This window comes from Trichosurus vulpecula, chromosome 2, assembly GCF_011100635.1.
Source record: "Trichosurus vulpecula isolate mTriVul1 chromosome 2, mTriVul1.pri, whole genome shotgun sequence".
Classification (NCBI taxonomy): Eukaryota; Metazoa; Chordata; class Mammalia; order Diprotodontia; family Phalangeridae; genus Trichosurus; species Trichosurus vulpecula.
In genome coordinates, this window is record NC_050574.1 from 3,301,692 (window position 1) to 3,323,748 (window position 22,057).

The 22,057-nt window shown below is 40.9% G+C and overlaps 1 pseudogene; it reads right to left on the minus strand.

Annotated features, from left to right (window-relative positions):
- Positions 1-458: 458 nt before the first annotated feature.
- On the minus strand, positions 459-21,344 carry LOC118835249 (annotated as a pseudogene).
- Between the last annotated feature and the right edge of the window lie 713 nt (positions 21,345-22,057).

The window sequence follows — 22,057 nt, forward strand, 5'->3', positions numbered from 1 at the left end:
CATGAGTCTTTTAGAATTGTCTTGGATCATTGTATTGCTGAGAAGAGCTAAGTCTATCATGGTTGGTCATCACACAGCATCACTGTTACTGCATACAATATTCTCTTGGTTCTGCTCACATCACTTTGTATCTGTTCCTGTAAGTCTCCAGGTTTTTCTGAAATCCACCTGTTCACCTTTTCTTATAGCACAATAGTATTCCATTACACTCATGTGCCACAACTTGTTCAGCCATTACCCAACTGATGGGCATTCCCTTCATTTCCAGGCTTTTACCACCACAAAAAGAGCTGCTATAAACATTTTTTCTGTATGTAGGTCTTCTCCTCTTTTTTATGATCTCTTTGGGATACAGACCTAGTGGTGAAATTCTTGGTTCAATGGGTATGCACTGTTTAATGTGCCATAGTTCCAAACTGTTCTCCAGAATGGTTGGATCAGTTTACATCTCCAAGCACAATGCATTAATGTCCCAATTCCCCCACACCTTCATTTCCCTTTTCTGTCATATTGTCCAATCTGACACAACATCCCCTTTTTAGAGATGAGTAAATGGAGGCACAGAAAGGTTATTCCTCACCTAGAATTACACTGAGAGAGCATCTGACACAAGATTTGTAGCCAAAACTTCCCAACTCTAAACCCTTCTCCCTATACATTTCAACATATTGCATTAACCTACACTCTTCTGAATGTTAATTTGAATAAAAGAAAAGTCACTAAACAATCCATATCTTTTAGCATTGCAATGAGACTCATGATCCCAGGGGAAAATAACAATAGTGAGCTCACAAGTAGTTCACTTTACATAGAATACTGGCTCATTTGATCCTCTCATTGACCCTGGCAGGTGGACACTATTCCCATTTTACAGATGGGGAATCTTATCCAGGAATAGGTTAAGACATAACTTGTCCAGGAACACATAGCCAGTAAGCATCAGAGGCTGAATTTGAACTGAGGTCTTGTGAACTCACAGACAGCCATCTATCCATTATGCAACCCAGCAGACTAAAACATCATTACAAAAATAAATGTCCAACAAATACCAAAATATTTACAGAGGGACTTTCTGTGCCAGCCAACATCACGAGACAAAGTGAGTACCAATCATCTGGGGAATGCAGTAAGAATGCCATGGAATATTTTAGGGGAGTCATAAGAAAACTTAGGATTCCAGAAAAAAAATTCAATCCATTTTCAGGGCTTCATACACAGTATAAAATATGTGATATCTAATGAGGTCTGTGCTGCAGGAAGAGGCCTTCTCTCAGTAATTACATCCATAAATTTTATCTGCAGCAAGATTTCTCAAATGGAGATGCATGGATGAGGTCCAGGTGAAAGCCTTCCCACAATCATTGCTTTCATAAAGCTTCTGTCAATAGCTAAAATTGTGTTGTCTAGTGATCTCAATCTTCCAGGGAAAAGCAGGAGCTCATTGAGCACCTTCTTAAGTGTTCTCTACAGGATGAAGTATGATGTAAAAGAAGAGATGGTCTCTGCCTTAGTCCCTATAGGGCTTGTTCCCAAGAAGAATTCTGTGATGTCTAATGAGCTCTGTACTCCATTTGGATGCCTTTCCACATTCATGACAGGGACAGGATTTGTATCTCCTGTCAATTCTGGTGAGAAATAAGAGATGCCTTTAGCCTGAATGATTTTCCATGTTGATCATATTAATGAGATTTATTCTCTAGTAAATATGCTCTGATGTTTAGTCAGGGAAGAGCATGCAATAAAAGGTTTACCACATTCTAGACTCTCCTAAGATTTCTCTCCAGTGTGGATTGTCTCATGTAATGTTTGAATGCCTTTTCACTTTGAACACAGTCATCTCCAGTGTGGATTTTCTGATGTTTAACAAGACCAGAATTACATCTGGAAATCTTTCCACACTGACTACATTCATAAGGTTTCTCTTGAATGGATTTTCTGATGTTGAGTAAGCTTCAAGCTACAACTGAAAGCATTTCCACACTGATGGCATTCATAAATTTTCTTTCCAGTGTGGATTCTCTGATGTGCAGCAAGATCAGAGCTCTGTGTGAAGGCCTTTCCACACTGTTTACATTCAGAAGGTTTCTCTCCAGTGTGGATTCTCTGATGTGTAGTAAGATAGGGCTTCTTTGTGAAAGCGTTCAAACACTGTTCACATTCATAAGGTTTCTCTCCAGTATGGATTCTCTAATGTACAGCAACGTCAGAGGTACTTCTAAAAGCCTTTCTGCATTGATTACATTCATCAGGTTTGTCTGCAGTGTGCATTCTCTGATGTGCAGTAAGACTGCCCCTCTGTGTGAAAGCTTTTCTACACTGTTTACATTCATAAGGTTTCTCTGCAGTGTGGATTTTCTGACGTGCAACAAGACTGGAGCTCTGTGTAAAGGCCTTTCTACACTGTTTGCATTTATAAGGTTTCTCACCAGTGTGTACTTTCTGATGTTCTGTAATGTCAGACGCACTTCTAAAAGCCTTTCCACATGGATTACATTCATAAGGTTTCTTGTGGATTCTCTGATGTGCAGTAAGATTGCTCCTCTGTGTGAAAGTCTTTCTACACTGTTTACATTTATAAGGTTTCTTACCAGTGTGGATTTTTCTGATGTTCCGTAAGGTCAGAGGCACTTCTAAAAGCCTTTCCACATTGACTACATTCATAAGGTTTCTCTCCAGTATGGATTCTCTGATGTGCAGTAAGATTGCTCCTGTGTGTGAAAGCCTTTCCACACTTTTTACGTTCATGAGGTTTCTCTCCAGTGTGTTTTCTGATGTGCAGCAAGATGGGAACTCTGTGTGAAAGCCTTTCTACACTGTTTGCACTCATAAGGCTTTTCCCCAGTGTGGATTCTCTGATGTACAGCAAGAACAGAGCTCTGTGTAAAAGCCTTTCTACACTGTTTGCACTCATAAGATTTTTCTCCAGTGTGGATTTTCTGATGTTTAGCAAGACTGGCACTGCAACTGAAAGCCTTTCCACATTGATTACATTCGTACAGTTTTTCTCTAATGTGGATTCTCAGATGTACATCTAGGTAAGAGGTATTTCTAAAAGCCTTTCTGCATTGATTACATCCATAAGGTTTCTCTCCACTGTGGATTTTCTGATGTACAGCAAGAACAGAGCTCTGTGTGAAGGCCTTTCTACACTGTTTGCATTCCTAAGATTTTTCTTCAGTGTGGATTTTCTGATGTTTAGCAAGATGGGAACTCTGTGTGAAAGCCTTTCTACACTGCTTGCATTCATACAGTTTCTCTCCAGTGTGGATTCTCTGATGTACATCAAGATAGTTCGCGCAACGGAAAGCCTTTCCACATTGATTACATTCGTAAGGTTTCTCTCCAGTGTGGATTCTCTGATGTGCAGCAAGATTGTTTGTGCAACGGAAAGCCTTTCCACATTGATTACATTCATAAGGTTTCTCTCCAGTGTGGATTTTCTGATGTGCAGCAAGATTGTTGCTGCGAATGAAAGCCTTTCCACATTGATTACATTCATAAGGTTTCTCTCCAGTGTGGATTCTCTGATGTGCAGCAAGATTGTTCCTGCAACTGAAAGCCTTTCCACACTGATTACATTCATAAGGTTTTTCTCCAATGTGGATTCTCAGATGTACATCAAGGTCAGAGATACTTCGAAAAGCCTTTCTGCATTGATTACATTCATAAGGTTTCTCTCCACTGTGGATTCGCTGATGTACAGCAAGATGGGAACTCTGTGTGAAAGCCTTTCCACACTGCTTGCATTCATAAGGTTTTTCTCCAGTGTGGATTCTTAGATGTGCAGTAAGTTCAGAGGTACTTCTAAAAGCCTTTCTGCATTGATTACATTCATACGGTTTCTCTCCACTGTGGATTCTCTGATGTACAACAAGATCGTTCTTGCAACGGAAAGCCTTTCCACATTGATTACATTCATAAGGCTTTTCCCCAGTGTGGATTTTCCGATGTTTATCAAGATTGTTGCTGCAACTGAAAGCCTTTCCACATTGATTACATTCATAAGGTTTCTCTCCACTGTGGATTCTCTGATGTGCAGCAAGATGGGAACTCTGTGTGAAAGCCTTTCTACACTGCTTGCATTCATAAGGTTTTTCTCCAGTGTGGATTCTTAGATGTACAGTAAGTGCAGAGGTACTTCTAAAAGCCTTTCCACATTGATTACATTCATACGGTTTCTCTCCACTGTGGATTCTCTGATGTGCAGCAAGATCGTTAGTGCAACGGAAAGCCTTTCCACATTGATTACATTCATAAGGCTTTTCCCCAGTGTGGATTTTCCGATGTTTATCAAGATTGTTGCTGCAACTGAAAGCCTTTCCACATTGATTACATTCATAAGGTTTCTCTCCACTGTGGATTCTCTGATGTGCAGCAAGATGGGAACTCTGTGTGAAAGCCTTTCTACACTGCTTGCATTCATAAGGTTTTTCTCCAGTGTGGATTCTTAGATGTACAGTAAGTTCAGAGGTACTTCTAAAAGCCTTTCTGCATTGATTACATTCATACGGTTTCTCTCCACTGTGGATTCTCTGATGTGCAGCAAGATCGTTAGTGCAACGGAAAGCCTTTCCACATTGATTACATTTATATAGTGTCCTGCCAGTGTGAATATTATGATGTTTAATAAAAAATGAGTGTTCACTAACAGCTTTCTCACATTCTTCACACTCATGAGGTTTCTCTTCATTATGAATTTTTTGATGGTAAATAAAGGGAGACTGTTGACTCAAGTCTGTCCCACATTGATGACAATCATAACGTTTGTCTCCCATGTGGATTCTCTGAAGTCCAGCACAGATTTGTCTCCCTGTGACGTCACAAGGAGCATCACTCCTGAATCTTGGCTCATGAGTTTCTTCCCCAGAAAAAATTAGCTTCACAGTAGTTTCTTTCATTTCAGATCTAACCTCTCCTTCTGCAAGAAACAAACAATAAAACATATATACAGACATGCATGTACATACATACATAATTGTAATCCATTACTTCCATTGGGAGAAAGTTAACTAACTCATCTACATCCTATTTCCTCAGAATAAGAAAAAAGTCTTCAAAGTTCAACGGACAGAATCAATCACTGAAAATGCCATTAGCTCACATCTGCAAGATAACTTGATTTACAAAGAGCTTGACACACAATCACATCGGATTCTCACAAATACCTAGGACTCCAGCAGACCATTCTCCGTACATTCACAGCTCTGGCCGTGAGCACAGAATGGCTGAGGGACAGAGACTAGAACTCCAACCCTACAACTGGGCATGATCTCTCCATCTTACTAGACAGCTTTTCTCCCCTGAGTTTTCTTTTTAAGAAACATTATTTTATTGTTACATATTGACTTGTTTTCTCCTTCTCTTCATGTCTTCCTATTGCACAAGAAACAATAATATTGACATTAGGCCAATTAACACTTCCACAATGGGACTTTAAGTGTTCAACTGAAAAACAGTCAATCAATGTGGCAAACTTCACTGTTGCCTTATTTTAAGAAACTGCCACAGCCACCGTACCCCCACCCCCCATCACTCAGCAGCCATCAGTACCAGGCCAGACCCACCATCAGCAACAAAATTAAGGATCACTGAAAGATCCAATGGTAGACAGCTTTTATTAGCAATAAAACATTTTAAACTTAAGGTATATCCACTCATTTAGACATAAGAGTATCGTGCATGTAATAGACAACAGTCTATTGCAAACATAACTTTTACATGCAGAGTAACCAAAAAATTTACGTGACTCATTTTATTGCAGTATTTGCTTTACTATGGAGCTCTGGAACACAACCCACCCACAATATCTCTGAGATGTGCCTGTATTGTAGTCATTCTTCTTTTGATTTTGACTCTTTCTTCCCTAATCCTACCCTGCTTCTCAAAGTGTCACTAGCCTCACTCCTTGAGTTCTCATATATCCCACTGAATTAGACGTTTTTCCTATTCCTAAGCTCTCCTTTCACTGGATAGACTAAGAGTGACATTCCCAAGCTGTTACTTCTTCTCAACCATCTCCATATTCATATGCCAGATTGCAGGCTCCTTGACAACAGGGACTGGTTTTCCCCTTCCAAAACCTGGAAGTGCTTAATCCATGCTTATTGACTGACTGACTAGGCCCAGGGTTGACATCAGGCCCCAGGTTCCACCTTGCTCCCTGTACTCTGCTCTCTGTCTTATTTGGCAAATGCAGGTTCTAGCCTCAGGCCTCTTTCTGGTTTTTTCTTTCACCTTATCCCTTATGTTGAGTGACATCTATCTGGTTCTAACCCTGAAGGGGCCTGACCAAAGGGAAAATCAGACAGACTTCTTCTGAGGCTCCTGAAGCATCTCATACTATGGGACACCTGGGAGTTTCTACCTCCTATTTCCCCAAACTAAGAGTAGCTGTCACCTCAAAGAATGTGGCCAATGATGCTCCAAGAATGGGCCAGAGATTGGCCTCAGAGATGAAGCAAGGGGCACAGGTTGATGATTTGCATAAAGCATAGCCTTAGATTAACTCTAAGTAAGGCAGCCACCTTTGCAATGACTTAGACGCCACTGAATGGAGAAAGAAAATCATACAACCAGGCTGCCTGGGTCCACTATGCATCTTGGCTAAATAATCTTCTCAGTGTGGCCCTCACAGGGGCAAGGCTGCTCTTTGACATCTCCCTACTGACTCCCGGGGGGCAGCTACATGGTGCAGGGGATAGAGTACTGGTCAGGAAGACAAGTTCAAATCTAGCCTCAGACACATACTAGCAGTGTGACCCTGGGCAAGACACTTAGACCTGCTGGCCTCAGTTTCCTCATCTGTAAAATCAGAGAAGGAAATGGCAAACCACTCCATTATCTTTGACAGAAAAACTCCAAACTGGGTCATGAAGAGTCAGAAACAACTGAAATGCCTGAGCAACCCCAAAACTGACTCACTGCCCCATTCAGCACAGCAGCTTTTCCAATTCCTTTCATTCTTCCCCAATACTCCCTTATGGCTTGTGTCCACTCTCCACCCCACCCCCCCCAACCCCGACCTCCTCAGCAGAGAAATTTGCTGTCTGTGTCACTGAAAAAATGGATCCTTATCAAGACCGATCTCATCCTCCGCATGCCCCATAAATCAAGGGCCTTTTTTTCCTTTATGACACCACTATCAGATGAAATGGTCTCCCTTTGCTTGCTACAGCAAACTCCTTTCCAAGTGTAAATCACCCCATTTCAGCTCGCCATTGTCCTCAGCATGCTGCCTCTCCAGCATCCCCATTATTTCACTACTTTTCATTCTCTCCTGCACTAATGACTCCTTCCCTATTGCCACAAATCAAACCCTTTCTCTCTAATCCTCAAAACACAGTCACTTGATCCCTTCAACCCAAGAGATATTTTCTCATTATCTTCTATTTCTTGGCTAAGCACCTGGAGAAACCCATTTACAACTGGTGTCTCCAACTCCTTTACTTTGCTTTCCATGAAACTCCCTGCAGTCTAGCTGCCAATCTCATGGTTCAATGGAAACTCCTCTCTCCAAAATAACCAAAAATCTCCAGCTTGCTAAATCCACTGGCCATTTCTTCATCCTCATCCTTGACTTCTCTGCAGCCTTTAGACAGTCAATCAGCCTTCTCCTGCCTCTCTCTTAGTGAGGCTCTTTTCCAACCTAAGCTCCTTCTCTTTCCCCCAACCCTCCCCTCTCTTCCTACTCTCCTAAGGCTCTCCAAGACACCATTCCAATAGTGCAGGCTCACAAATGAGGTGTCATGTGCTCCTCACTGACTCTCACACATTCATACTTCTGATCCTGATATTCAATCTGCTGCAAAGTCCTAGGATTCCACCAAGGTAACATTTCTCCCACATATACCCTTCTCTCTCAGCATTGCCCCTGTCTCTGTTCAAGCCCCAATCACGTCCTACCTGAGGTGCTGTCTCAACTCTACCCTCACTCCACTCATTCCTCCATCCACCCACTTATCAAAGTTCATCTTCATGAAGTTCTGGACTGACCATGTCAGCACGTACTCAACAAACTTCTGTGGCTCCCTAGCAAAAGAATTAAAAAGAAAATCTTCTCTAGGGCTGTTAATCACCTGTGCCAATCATCATCTGCCCTTCGCCTACTCATTCACCTTATATCCCTACCAAGTATGGAATCGTACAGTGGTACAGGCCTCCCTTCTGTTCTGTCAACAGGACACTCCACCTCCAGATTCCATAGGCTTTCCTCACCATCCGCCAGCCAAGAATGTTCACCCTGGCTTCCCTGAAGCCCCAGCTAGAGTCCATCTTCCACAATGAGCCTTTCCAGGCCTCCTTCACTTTAGGGCCTTCCCTCTCTCAATGAGCTCCAATTTGTCCTGTCCAGGACAGGTTTATATATTGTTGTTGGCAGGTTATGTGCCCCAACCTCCAGTCTGGGACCTCCAGGAGAGCATTGGACGTTCCTTATATCTCTATATATTCCTGGAGCTTAGCAGAGGGTCTGGCACATACCAGGCACTTAATAAATGCTCACTGCCTTGAAGTCTAACAAAAAGCCCATGTTAGAAAGCCTAGCCCTTTTTGCACTTTCAGGGGAGATCCATGCCTCCAAATTCCAATCAAGGACTCTTTATTGGATTGGAGATTTATCACTGGAAGAGAGCTTTAAGGTCATGGTGTCCAACTCCCTCATTTTAAAAGGGGGGAAACTGAGACTCAGTGGTTCAGTGATTTGTGCAGGATCCCATTGTTAAAAAGGGTCTCAAAAAGAATTCCAAGTCAGGTGTTCCTGCCCCAGGTCGAGCACTTGCTTCACCCCCACACCCAGAAGCCTCTTGATATCCCAGCTCTCATAGACCTGCTTTCCCCTCACTCACCTGGACAGCAGTTTCTCAGGCCTTCTTGCTCCAGCAGCCATGGTGCTTCCCTTTCCTCCAAATAACAAATCAGATCTTCTCTGGGAACTGGCAGACCTGGGCATGGGGAATCAGGGATGAGGATGGAGGAAAACTTGTAATTTAGGTCTCTTTAGGGAAAAGAGTGCACATACAAACCTAGAGAAGCACTCCATCACATTCACACAGATCTGGCTTATTCTCCTATTAAGGCCTGTAATGCAAGGAACCCAAACTAGGATGTTCCAGATCAGCCTTGAGCTCCTGAAAATTAGATCCTGATGAATCAGCTGTGGCCCTGCCTTCTCCCAGCTCCCCACTCCCTAAAACCTATAAAATCCTTGGGACTCTTCATTCAGGAGTCTTTGCCTCTTCTGCTGTGATTCTCTTGCTAGGGAACTCAATGAACCTTGGTTTGACCAAATTCTGATTCTTGGTCAGTCTGTTATTCCTGCATTGACAGGGGTCTGCAAACAAGGAGCACAGGAGAGTTCCCTGAACTCCTGGAGCAAGGCATCCATAGTATTAATTTTGGGGAGCTTTAAGGAGAGATGGGGAGAAGATCATGGAGCCAATCTGGAGTCAGAACATTTGGTCTTGGTACACCTTCTTCATAGGAGGAGGGACTCATTACATAGCTATGATTATCCAGAAATTAGAGGCAGCTGGTAGTGCAGTGGAGAGAGCCCTTGCCTGCAGTAAGGAATACCAGATGTTAAATCCAGCCTCAGACAGTTACTAGCTGTGTGCTCCTGCACAAGTCACTTAACCTCTGTTGGCTTCAGATTTCTCAAATGTCCACTGGGGATAATAACATCACCTAATGACATCATATTGTAAAGAAAGCACTTAGCACAACAGCTGGTGAACAGCAGGTGAACAGAAATGCTTGTTCCCTTCCTTCCTTTCCCACCTCCTGGGCTGGAATTTGGGCCAATGTAAAGGAAGATGAATGTGCCCTACCAGGCACAACTAGGAGCTGGGAGCTACAAACTGATACTTCTCACAAAGAACAATGTCCTAAATACTTGGCCCCTCCCAAAGAGGAAGAGGGTATAGGGAAAAGCTGCCTGAGCAGATTTCAGAGATTTGTTAGATAAAATTCATGTCCAGGGAGAGGCTGGACTACATAATATGGGATTACTTCCACACCTGAGATGCTTCAAAACTGATCTGAACTTTGACCTCAAGGTACCTAGAATTGGCAAGAGACAATTTCAAGGGCAACCAGGAAACCTCCAGGTTCTCCTCACACAATGTATTGACCTTTTATAGGAAGACCAAGAAGCAGGAGGACGCTGCCTCTTGGACACAGGACAACAGAACTTTTCCCTTTCCAGTAATTGACAAATGCTCCAAAGCCAGCACACTCAGGAAGGAAGATATTCCCTTTGATTGCCAACTCAGAGCAGCCAGGGGAAGTGTCCTTACCCACGGAGAGCAGGTTCTGGGCATTCACCAGCATAATCTCCTTGTACAACTCCTTCTGAGGATGGTCCAAGAGGCCCCACTCTTCTGGGGTGAAGTCCACAGCCACATCCTTGAATGTCACCAACTCCTAAACCATCAAAAGTCCCATGATTTAGAGCAGAAAGAGACTCCAGAATTCCTAATAGTCTAACCTTCATCAAGCGAGAGGAAGGAAATGAAGGACAGAAAGGGGATTTACCCAAAGGTTGTACCATTGATGAATGTCAGTCAACACTTGAAACCAGAGTCATTAAGAGCCGAATGGAATATTGAGGAAATCAGTTGATGTGGTCACTTGGAATAAAGATGAGAAAGGTCTTACTGTGGAATATGTCTCCCTGTGGAATCTCAGACAAATTATGTGTTTTATCTGTGAGGTAGCAAGATCTGTGGAAGAGAGAGACGATGTGAAATTTCTGCCTTATCAAAAATGATAGAAGTGACATGTTATACTAAAAATTGTGTGAGGAATTTGTGAGAAGCTGGCAAATGCACTTTATTTGTGGAGAAAGGGGGGCATTTATGTGTGCTTATAGGAAAGAAAAAGAAAAGATCCAGTTCATTTCCTGAGAAGCTGAAACAAAGTCTTCTCTAGATAAAACATGAAAAGGGTTCATAACAGATACTAATTATAATCTAGACTGAACTGAGGGCTATGAGACTTTACAGCCAAGTGAAGAACAGTTATCTGCAGTTACACTGATGCTTGAGTATACCCCAGCTATGATGTGTCATGGCCAAAATGTCTTACGCCTTCACTTTATGATTGCTTTCATTTGTCAACAGCATTTATTTCTTTACTATAATATTTAGTTGCATAGTTGTGTCTTTTTTGTTGATCTTTGTACTCAAAGAGGACCAAATGACATCACTATGTCAAGGTCAAGGTACAGTGTGTCTGACCAAGGTTAATCAGACCAATACAAGCCTAGAAGGCTCTAGCACAAGTTGGGCACAAATAGTCCCTGTGAATATCTGGGGTGGAGATGGCTCTCAATTTGCATATCTCACCATTCTTTTCAAGGACTGTAAAATTCTGCTTTGCTCACATGACACAGTACATTCTTTGATGCAGGCACCCCATTCTGGGTGGTCCTTTCCCAGTGTCTCCCATATATCACCATTGATTATACAGCTTTTCAGGGAGACCTTGGAAAGGCCTTTGTATCACTTCCTCTGACCACAATGTGAGTGCCTTCTTTACATGAGTTCTCAGAAAAATAGTGTTTTAGGCAAACATACTTTGGGCATTTGAACAACATGGCCAGCCCATCAGAGCTGCACTCTCTGAAGGAGAGTGGGGATGCTTGGCAGTCTAACTTGAGAAAGTACTTCAGTGTCCAGTACTTTATCTTGCCAGGAGATCTTCTGATTCCTTCTAAGTCACTTCAAATGGAGAGATTCAGTTTGCTGGCATGGCCCTGGTATAATGTCCAGTTTTCATAGGCATACTAAGAAAAAGGTCAGCACAGTACCTCCGTAGACCTTCACTTTGGTACCCAGTCTAACTCCTCTTTTCTCCTACACTTTCCTTGGCCACTCCCAAACCCTAAACTATCTTGAGCAAAGCAGGCATCAACTCAAAATTAGTTATCTTAAATAGAAAATAATGTGAGGTATAATATTTGCTAGTAAATAATGATTTAATTGTACCAGATGACAGGTTACCTTTAAGGTCAACTAATTCCTCAGTAATTTGTGACAGAGCTGTGATTTCCAGAGCTTATTTTTGTAACAGAAGAGGAACAGAAAAATTACAATAATCTCAGGAAACATGTTTTGAATATAATTCAATTGGACAAGGTGGGTCAGATCAATACGTACTCCACATATGTTTTCTTGTCCCAGATTCATCATGTTTCTTTCAACCTGTCTATTAAATTGAGATTACCCCAGAATTCCTGGTTTTGCAGCTGATGAGTTTTAGAACTAAAGAATTACTTTAAAGGGGCCTATAGTTCCAAGAAAGACTGGAAAAGGGGAGCTCATGGTTTCTAGTTAGCAGCCACTCCCCATCCTCCACCTGCCAGAGAGGACAACTCAACCTTATTAGATTACACTACTCAATTTAGATTTAACCTCTAGATGCAGAAAAAGTAAAAAGGAGCTTATCTACTAAGACTGGAAAGAAGACTTTAGCCTTTCATCAACCACCTTCCTCTAGTAGACTGAAAGAGGAATTTAGCCTTTGAAAAGAATCTTATAATCCCATGACTATTTTAGCCGTAAAAAGACATGTGTCTTACACTAAAACCTGCTACTAAGTGACTGAGTCTTATCAGTTTAACTATTCCCTATATCTACAGGTGACTCGGACTTAAGAGAATATCTAGGTTAGTCTGACTTAGCAGTTAGGGCAAGCTTTTCCCAAAGAAGGCCACTCAGTCCCACAATCAAATATAATTATATAGTAGCTCATTCAAAAGTTCTCTCTTTTTAAACATCATTATCTATATGGACATGCTGGAAAACATACTGCCAAGGGAAATGAAATGATTCACAGGACTGAAAATTCCTGTGACCAATTGGCTGTAACCAATGGTGCCACATGTGGATGGGGCCATGCTGGATGATGGAGAACCTCGATTTTATTAATTGTTTTTTACATTTTAAAAATGTATATTTTCTTCCCCTGCCCCCCAATTACATGCTAAAACATTTTTAACATTTGGGCTTTTTTTGAAGTACTGAATTCCAAATTCTATCTTATAAATTTGACTCACTTTTCTACATATTTGAGAAATGAAACTTTTATCAAAGGTACTTGTTGGAAAAATTTTTTCCCATTTCTCTACTTTCCCTTTAATTTTGGTTACACTAGCTTTGTTTCTGGAAAAAAACAAAAAAACAAAGCAAAATTTTTTTAATTAAATAAAATCAAAATTAACTATTTTATATTTTCTAATGTTCTCTCTCTTGTTTGGTCATAAATTCTTCACTTCACCTTTGATCTAACAGACATACTCTCCTAATTTGCTTATGATATCACCTTTTATGTGTGAATCCTGTATCCAATTTGGCCTTATTTTGGTATACAGTGCAAGATGTTGGTCTGTGCCTAGTTTCTGCTATACAGTTGTTTGCATTTTACCAGCAGTTTTTCTCAAAAAAAAAAAAAGTTTTTCTTCCAAACCTTGGCTCTTTGGGATCATACAGCAGATTACTATGGTCATTTACTATAATTTAATTTGTACCTAACCAATTCCACCAATCCACCACTCTCCTTCTTAGCCAGACAAGATTGATTTAATGATTACAGGTCTATAATACAGTTTAAGATCTCTTACAGCTAGATCACCTTCCTTGAATATTTTTAAATCACTTCCCTTGATATCCATGACCTTTTCAAGAACCTCTATTTACTTGGTCTTACTGTCAGACCAAAATTGGCACAAGCAGTAGAGAACTGATCCATACTCTGCTACTTACTTACACAGAAACAAGAATAATTGTGCAGAGTTCCTTCATACATTAAAAAAGCAAAATTTCATTAATGTAGGTTGCGTTTCAGCTAAAGCATGAGAAAAGTATTGACAGTTTCCTCAAGAGAAATAAAGGATCTAATCATGCCTGTAGAACTCTGGAAACCTGGGAGAACAAAAGTCAAGAGAAAGAGTTAAGAGGCCTCTTGATGGACCATGTACACGAGAGGATGTCCCAACCTGAAAATACCTTGACACTTGGGAGCAGTCATCTGTATTTCCTATCTGATACATGCACAATGAGAGTTCAGCCAAAGTGCTTGGAATTTGATGGTCTTCCATTTTCATCATTAACATATGACTCTCTTTACCAGACATTCTGATATTAAGGAACAATTTTACATCATATGGACAAAACTCTCCATTGCTTTTTTATCATTCTGATTTCTTCTTCAAAACACCTGACTCATGGTCTATTTCTAATCTATATTAGATATAAGGCTTTATTCTATTTTTTTTACTTGCAAATAATTAAGATATTTATCTTTTGCATGCTTTGAAATTCCCAAGAATTTATAATTCTTTTTTTCCACTGGCATCTCATGAGTCACTATCCTCCAGTGCACAGTACTTTCAATGTAGGAAGGTAGTCCTTTTCTTGATAACCGATCGCTGATTCCCTAACTCACACCCAACAATAGCTATTCCAAACTTCTTTCCTTTTCAAGCCTTCCACAGGCATCTCTCCCCACCTTGGGAAGAGGTTATGAACTCCAAACCTCCACTTAAGTAGAAGGCTCATTTCAGACATCTCACTTCTCACCAGGCTCAGCATCTTTGGGACTTTTCTAACTGACGGCTTCATTGTGCCACCTTACTGGGGTACGTTCTCCTCATTCCAACCGGCTTTCATCATTCCTTTCTGTGCTGTCTTCCTCTGTTAGACTTCCAGGTCCTCCAGGCTCAGTGAATTCTAAAAGGCATCCAAAGAGAGCCTTTCAAATACAATGGAGAGGACACTGAAATATGGAAAACTATTCCAAAAGGACTAGAAATGAGGAGGAAAGGGAAGAATGCATTCAGTGTGCAGCCCAGGGTGATCTATCCTACAAATATGTGCATAGCAGTATGGGACAAAAAGTGGGTGTTCAATGACAAAAAAGAGTGTGAAATATTTTTAGAAAGAAAATCAGAGGGGTGGAGCCAAGACAGTGATGTAAAAGCAGGGACTTACAAGAACTACCTTACAAATTCTGTCAGATACATTTGAAAAAGTGAATTTGAGCAGATCTGGGAGAGTTAAAAGCCACTAGCAGACTGAGTGTGGCAAATTTCCAAGCCAGGAGAGTCTGCAGGGTCAACAGGATGGATCTGTGGGCTGGGAGAGTGCCCAGCCAACAGAACTGCACCAAACCACACAAGAACAGGAGCAACAGTGGAACCAAGCCAGCAAACTGGGCTAAGAGAGCACTGAGCATATGAAACTGGTGGTAATCCCTAGGCCTCTCAGCCCAGGATGGGAATCTGTCAGAGCTATGGCAGACAGCAGCCAAATGGAAGAGGAGCTTCAGAAGCTAAATGAAGGAAACCATTTCTTAAAAATTAGAATTGCACAAGTAGAAGCTAATGACTCTATGAAGCATCAAGAATCAGTCAAACAAAACCTAAAGAATGAAAACATAGAAGAAACCTAAAATATCTGATTGGAAAAACAACTGCCCTGGAAAGTACATGCAGAAGAGATAATCTAAGAATTATGGGTCTACTGGAAAGGCTTGATGAAAAAAAGAGCCTGGATAATATCTTCCAAGAAATCATGAAGGATAACTGCCTGAGATCCCAGAACCAGAGGGTCAAATAGTCATCAAAAGAATCCACACACCACACCCTGAAAGAGACCCCAAATTAAACAGTCCAAGGAATACTGTAGCCAAATTCCAGAATTATCAGGTCAAGGAGAAAATACTGCAAGCAGCTAGAAAGAAACAATTTCAATATCACAGAACTACAGTGAGGACCACACAGGATCTTGCAGCTTCTACATCAAAAGACAAGAGGAATTAGACTATGATATTCCAAAAGGCAAAGGAGCATGGCATATAACCAAGGATCAACTACCCAGCAAAAATGCGCATAAATTTCAAGCAAGGAGATGGACATTCAATGAAATAAGGGAATTACAGACTTTCCTGATGTAAAGGTCAGAGCTCAATGGAAAATTTGATCTTCAAATACAAAACTGAAGAGAGAAATAAACAGCTAAACAGGGGGAAAAAAAACTTTGTTATTCAATAAAGGCAAACTGTTTATATCCTTATATAGGATTATATAGTTTTATATATGCTATATATGTGTCAACCTGAGAATGGCACAGTTATTACAACAATGAAAAGGGATATACATACACTGAGGGTATCAGTATAAAGTAAATGATATGATAATAAAAAATAAATAATGAGTATAGATGGATTGTTCTGGGAGAAGAGGTAAGGAGGAGGTAGAAAAAGTTCAAATTACATCACAAGAAGAGGCACAAAAACATATTATAGGGAAAGAAGGGGGGAAGAAGAGCAGTGTTTGAGCTTTATTCTTATCAGATTTAGCTCAAGGAGGGAATAACATACTCTGAAAACAATAGAAATCAAACTTCTCCTCCAGAAAGTAGGAAGGGAAAGGGGAAAGAAAAGAGGGTGGTGGTTAGAAAGAAGGGAAGAAGTAGCAAGGGGAAAAGGGTAAGAGAAGGGAAGGGAGTCAATAGAGAGGGAACACTGAGGAAGGGGGTGGTTAAAAGCAAAATTCTTTTGAGGAGTGGAAGGGAGAAATAGAAGCTTATAAAAGGAGGGGGAAATAGAATGGAGAAAAAGACACAGATAAAAATCATAACTATGAATGTGAATGTGATGAACTCTCATAAAAGAGAGGCAGATAGCAAAATGTATTAAAAACCATATTCCTACAATATATTGTTCACAAGAAACACATTTGAAACAGGGGGATACACACAGGGTAAAGGTAGAGGTTGTAGTAGAATATATAATATTTCAGCTAAAGTAGATAAAGCAGGGGTAGCAATCCTCATCTCAGACAAAGCAAAAACAAAGATAGATCTAATTAAAAGAGATAAGGAAAGACTATATCCTGCTAAAAGGTACCATAGACAATGAAGAAATGTCATTACTTAACATATATGCACCAAGTGGTATTGGATAAAAATTCTTAGAGAAGTTTAGAATGTATGCTTCAGCTAAAGTAGAAGAAGCAGGGGTAGCAACCATAGTCTCAAAGGAAAACAGATCTAATTAAAAGAGATAAGGAAAGACACTACATCCTGCTAAAAGGCACCACTGACAATGAAGAAACATCATTACTTAACATATATGCACTAAGTGATACAGCATGCAAATTCTTACAACAGAAGTAAAGGAATCACAGGAAGAAATAGATAGCAAAACTATACTAGTGAGGGACTTCAACCTTTCCCTCTCTAAACTTGATAAATCTAACCTCAAATAAGAAAGAAGTTAAGGAAGTGAATAGAGATTTAGAAAAGGTAGATATGATAGACTTCTGGAGAAAACTGAATTGGGATAAAAAAGAATATACAATTTTCTCAGTGGTACATGGCACATATTCAAAAACTGACCATGTACTAGGGCATAAAAACCTCGCAATCCAGTGCAGAAAGGCAGAAGGAGTCAAGGCATTCTTTTCAGATCATGATGGAATTAAACTTATTTGTAATAAAGGACTATGGAAAGAGAAACTAAAAATCAATTGGAAATTAAATAGTCTGATTCTAAAGGATGAGCGGGTCAAAGAACAAATATTGTCATTCAAGAGAATGACAATAATGGGACAACATATCAAAACTTATGTGATGCAGGAAACAGAAGTTCTTATGGGAAGTTTTATATCTCTAAATGCTTACATGAATATAATAGAGAAAAAATAGATCAATGAATTGGGCATGCAACTGAAAACACACGAAAAAAACAAACTGAAAATTCCAAATTAAATACCAAATTAGAAATACTGACAACCAAAGGAGAGATTAATAAAACTGAAATCAAGAAAATTATTGAACTAACAAACAGAATTAAGAGCTGGTTTTACTAATAAACCAATAAAATTGATTACCAATTTTCAATTTGTTTTGAAAAAAAAGAAAACCAAATCACCAGTATCAAAAATGAAAAGGGTGAATTCACCTCCAATGAAGAAGAAATTAAAACAATAATTAGGAATTATTTTGCCCAATTGTATGGCCAGAAATTTGAAAAACTTTGGGAAATGGATAAATATTTACAAAAATATGAATTGCCCAGGTTAACAGAAGAGGATCATAAATAACCCCATCTCAGAAAAAGAAAAAATCGCCAGGGACAGATGGATTTACATGTGAATTCTATCAAACTTTTAAAGAACAATTAATTCTAATGCTTTATACACTATATGGGAAAACAGGTGAAGGACTCCTACCAAATTCTTTTTATGACAAAAATACTGTACTAATACCTAAACCAGGAAGAGTAAAAAGGGAGAAATCATAGACCAATTTCCCTAGTGAATATAGACGCAAAAATTTTAAATAAACTATCAGTAAAAGAATAATACACTAGGACCAGGTAGGATTTATTCCAGAAATGCAAGGCTCGTTCAATATTAGAAAAACTGTCAGCATAACTGATCATATCAACAACAAATCTAGCAGCAACCATATGATTACCTCAATACATACAGAAAAAGCTTTTGAAAACAAAATACAACTTTAATTCCTATTAAAAACACTAGAAAACATAGGAATAAATGGAGTCTTCCTTAAAATTATAAGTAGCATCTGCCTAAAACCATCAGGAAGCATTATATGTAATGGGGATAAGCTAGATGCATTGCCAACAAGATTGGGGGTGAAACAGGGATGTTCGTTATCACCCCATTATTCAATTTGGGACTAGAAATGTTAGCTTTAGCAATAAGAGAAGAAAAGGAATTGACAGAATTAGAACAAAGAAGAAACTAAATTATTACTCTTTGCAGATGATATGATCATTTACTTAGAGAATCAAGTAAAAAACTACTTGAAATAATAAAAAACTTTAGCAAAGTTGCAGGATATAAAATAAACCCACATAAATACTCAGCATTCCTATATATTACTAACAAAGCCACACCACAGCAAGAGATAGAAAGAGAAAGTCCATTTAAAGCTACAGTAGACAATATAAAATATTTGGAAGTCTATCTGCCAAGACAAACCCAGAACCGATATGAACACAATTACAAAACACTTTTCACACAAATAAAGTCAGATCTGAATGGAAAAAACATCAGTTGCTCATGGTTAAGTTGAGTTAATATAATAAAAATGACATTTCTAACTAAATTAATTTACTTATTCAGTGACATACCAATCAAACTACCAAAAATGTGGGAGGTTTTCTTATTATCTCTATTTCACAGTTCAAGAAACTGAGGCAAACAGGTTCAGTCACCTCCCAGGGTCACAGAGCTAGTGAGTGTCTGAGGCTGGATTGGAACTCAGATCTTCATGATCTTCAACCATTTCCTAAAATCAAGGTGGGAGAAGACCCTCGGGGTTGCTGTTCCAAAGAGAAACCATTACCGTGGTCATTTGCTCTAAGCCAGAGGGACCCAAAATAGAGGCATTAAGTGGAACTTGGGAAGGGACCTGTTGTGGTCCAATCTATGAACTTCAGAATGAACTGGGTTTAAGGTATTGAGAAAGGGAGGAAGGAAGACACAGGGAAGGAGGGAAGGAAAGAAAGAAAGAAGGAGGGAAGGAAAGAAAGAAGGAGGGAAGGAAAGAAAGAAAGAAGGATGGAAGGAAGGAAAGAAGAAAGAAAGAAAGAAATTTAGGCAGTAAACCCCATGCTAAGTGGGCAGCTTCTGGCCATCAAAATTTACCTTCCTTTGGAGAGGAGAGGGAGAGGACAAGCTGAGTTCCCCAACTAGCTGGGTCACCTTTCAGGCAGGCTGGTCTACTCACAGGGTGTGTTTGTGCTTCGTTTTCAAAGAGGACGATGGCATCAGGGAAATGATGACATGACTTCTTTTTCTTTTTTCCTAATTAAAGGGGACTTCCCTCGACTGACTTCATAAGGAGGCCTATTCACTGAATGGGTTTTACCTCACTCTAAGTGAGTACATGAGAAGGCCTTAGTCTAAAAGGGCCATTCCATCCTGGACCATCTCCAGTTGTCCTGAAGAATATCTGGCCACTGGACCCAGATGACTCTGGAGGAGAAAGGGAGGCTGGTGACCTTGCACAGCTCTCTCACTCAAATCAAAGTCAACTGCAAGTCATGTCATTATGTCCCTGAAGTCATGGTCCTTTTTGAAAATGAAGGACAAACAAATACAACCATTTCCTAGCCCGCCAACATTGTCTTAGTGTGCCTACCTTCCCACAAGTCCTCCAACACTGACTGCTGCCAGTTTTTGTCACTTTGGTCAGTTTTGCAGAGTAGGAGATGAAGTCTCAGTGTGGTTTTGGTTTATCTTTCCCTTACTAGTGGTTTGGAGCATTCCTTTGGTTGGGAATACTGGGCAGTTCTTTTGAGAATTCATTGTTCATATCCTTTAACCATTTATCTATTGGGGAATGGCTATGTTGTTTTTGAGTTGTTTCAGTTGTGTCTGACTCTTTGTGATACACTTTGGGGTTTTCTTGGCAAAGGTACTGGAGTGGTTTGCCATTTCCTTCCCCAGCTCATTCTACAGATAAGGAACTGAGGCAAACAGGCTTAAGTGACTTGCCCTGGGTCACACAGCCAGTGTGTGTCTGAGGCCAAAATTGACTCAGATCCTCCTGACTCCAGGCCTGGTGCTCTATCTACCGGGCAACCTAGTTGCCATTGGCTATTAGTCTTTTTTAAATAATATTTCCTTTTTCCCCACAATGACATATAAAAACATTTTATTCCTGTCCTGTCCCTGCCCCCAGCCCCAGATCATAGCATTTGCTCCTTTAAACACTCATTGCCCTGTGAGTGTGCCCTTAAGAGGCAAACCAGCTATAAGACAAGACTGGTCACTGTGCACCAGACTGATAAAACTGCAGCTCAGACCTTGGAGAACAAGCAGAGCATCCTGCCTTCAAGGTCTGGCAGGGAGAGCTTGGCCAAAGAAACAAAGGGGACAGGGGAGTTCTATGGATATGGGGGAGGGGTGGTAGGCATGGATAAAGGGAGCAAAGACAAGACCCCTACAGGATGGAGGAATGAGTGAAGGGGTCATCCTTGTGACTCAGGAATTATGAGGAAAAACTTTAAAAAAGCACAGGGGAGGGCAGTACTAGGGTGGGAGGGTGCAGGAGTAGGTGGTGCCTTGAATCAGTTCAAAACACAGGAGAGAGCAGGGCAGTTACTACTATTTCAAATTTCCTGCCTATTTTTCTAAAGAAACATTCCATCAGTAAGTAATTGCCAGCCTCATACAAACTCCTTTTTGTCTTTGGAAATGGCCTCTTTGGTTGATGTTGGTCAAGTCTGAGGACAGAGTGCACTCACCTGGGCTGGGGGTCTGCAGCTCCCAGGGGCCATTCCCTCTGGCTCCAGGCTCACTGCTAAGGCCAGGCCTTGGTCCTCTGCAGGCTGAAACGACCTAAGAGGGGCAAAGGTTTTCCTCAGTTCTCCCAGGACAGGAGGGTGACCTATGGGGGATTTACACTGGGTGAGACCCTGCCCTCAGGCCAGAGACTTTAGCCTACAGGTAGGGTGAGGCTTGGAAAAGATGGTCCCATCCTCTCCTGCTCCCCTCCCCCATCCTCCTTCAGAGAACCAAGAGGCAGAAAAGGCTTGGGAGCCCAGATGGGATGAGACCAGTCAGAGCCACAATGGCTCCAGAATCAGAGATCTCCCTGAAGTTAGATCTCTGACCTCCCTGTCTCCCCTCTCCCCAACTAACACACTGACACATTATCTACACAACAGACTGCCTGCTTGATATAGGGAAGAGGGAAGCTTAGGAAGGTTGGGGGTGGGGACAACTCTGGGGAGGAGCCATGAGGATAAGCCTGAGGCTCAGAGACCAAATCCAGTCTGGATCCAGCCCCCTGGCAGGGGGCCTGAGGGCTCTGAAAGAACAGGGGGCAGTGAAACAGGAGGCCTGGGGAAGGGGAGCCCAGGTAAGGTCTGGGAGGAAGACATTCTAACCAAGCTCACGGCAGGGAGGTCAGGTACATTGGAGAGACAGAAGGGCTCCAGGAAGACACTGAGCCTGGGAAAGCAGGAGGATTGTGTCCTGGGGACTAGCTAGGGGCTGGAGAGGACTCCTGGGACCCTC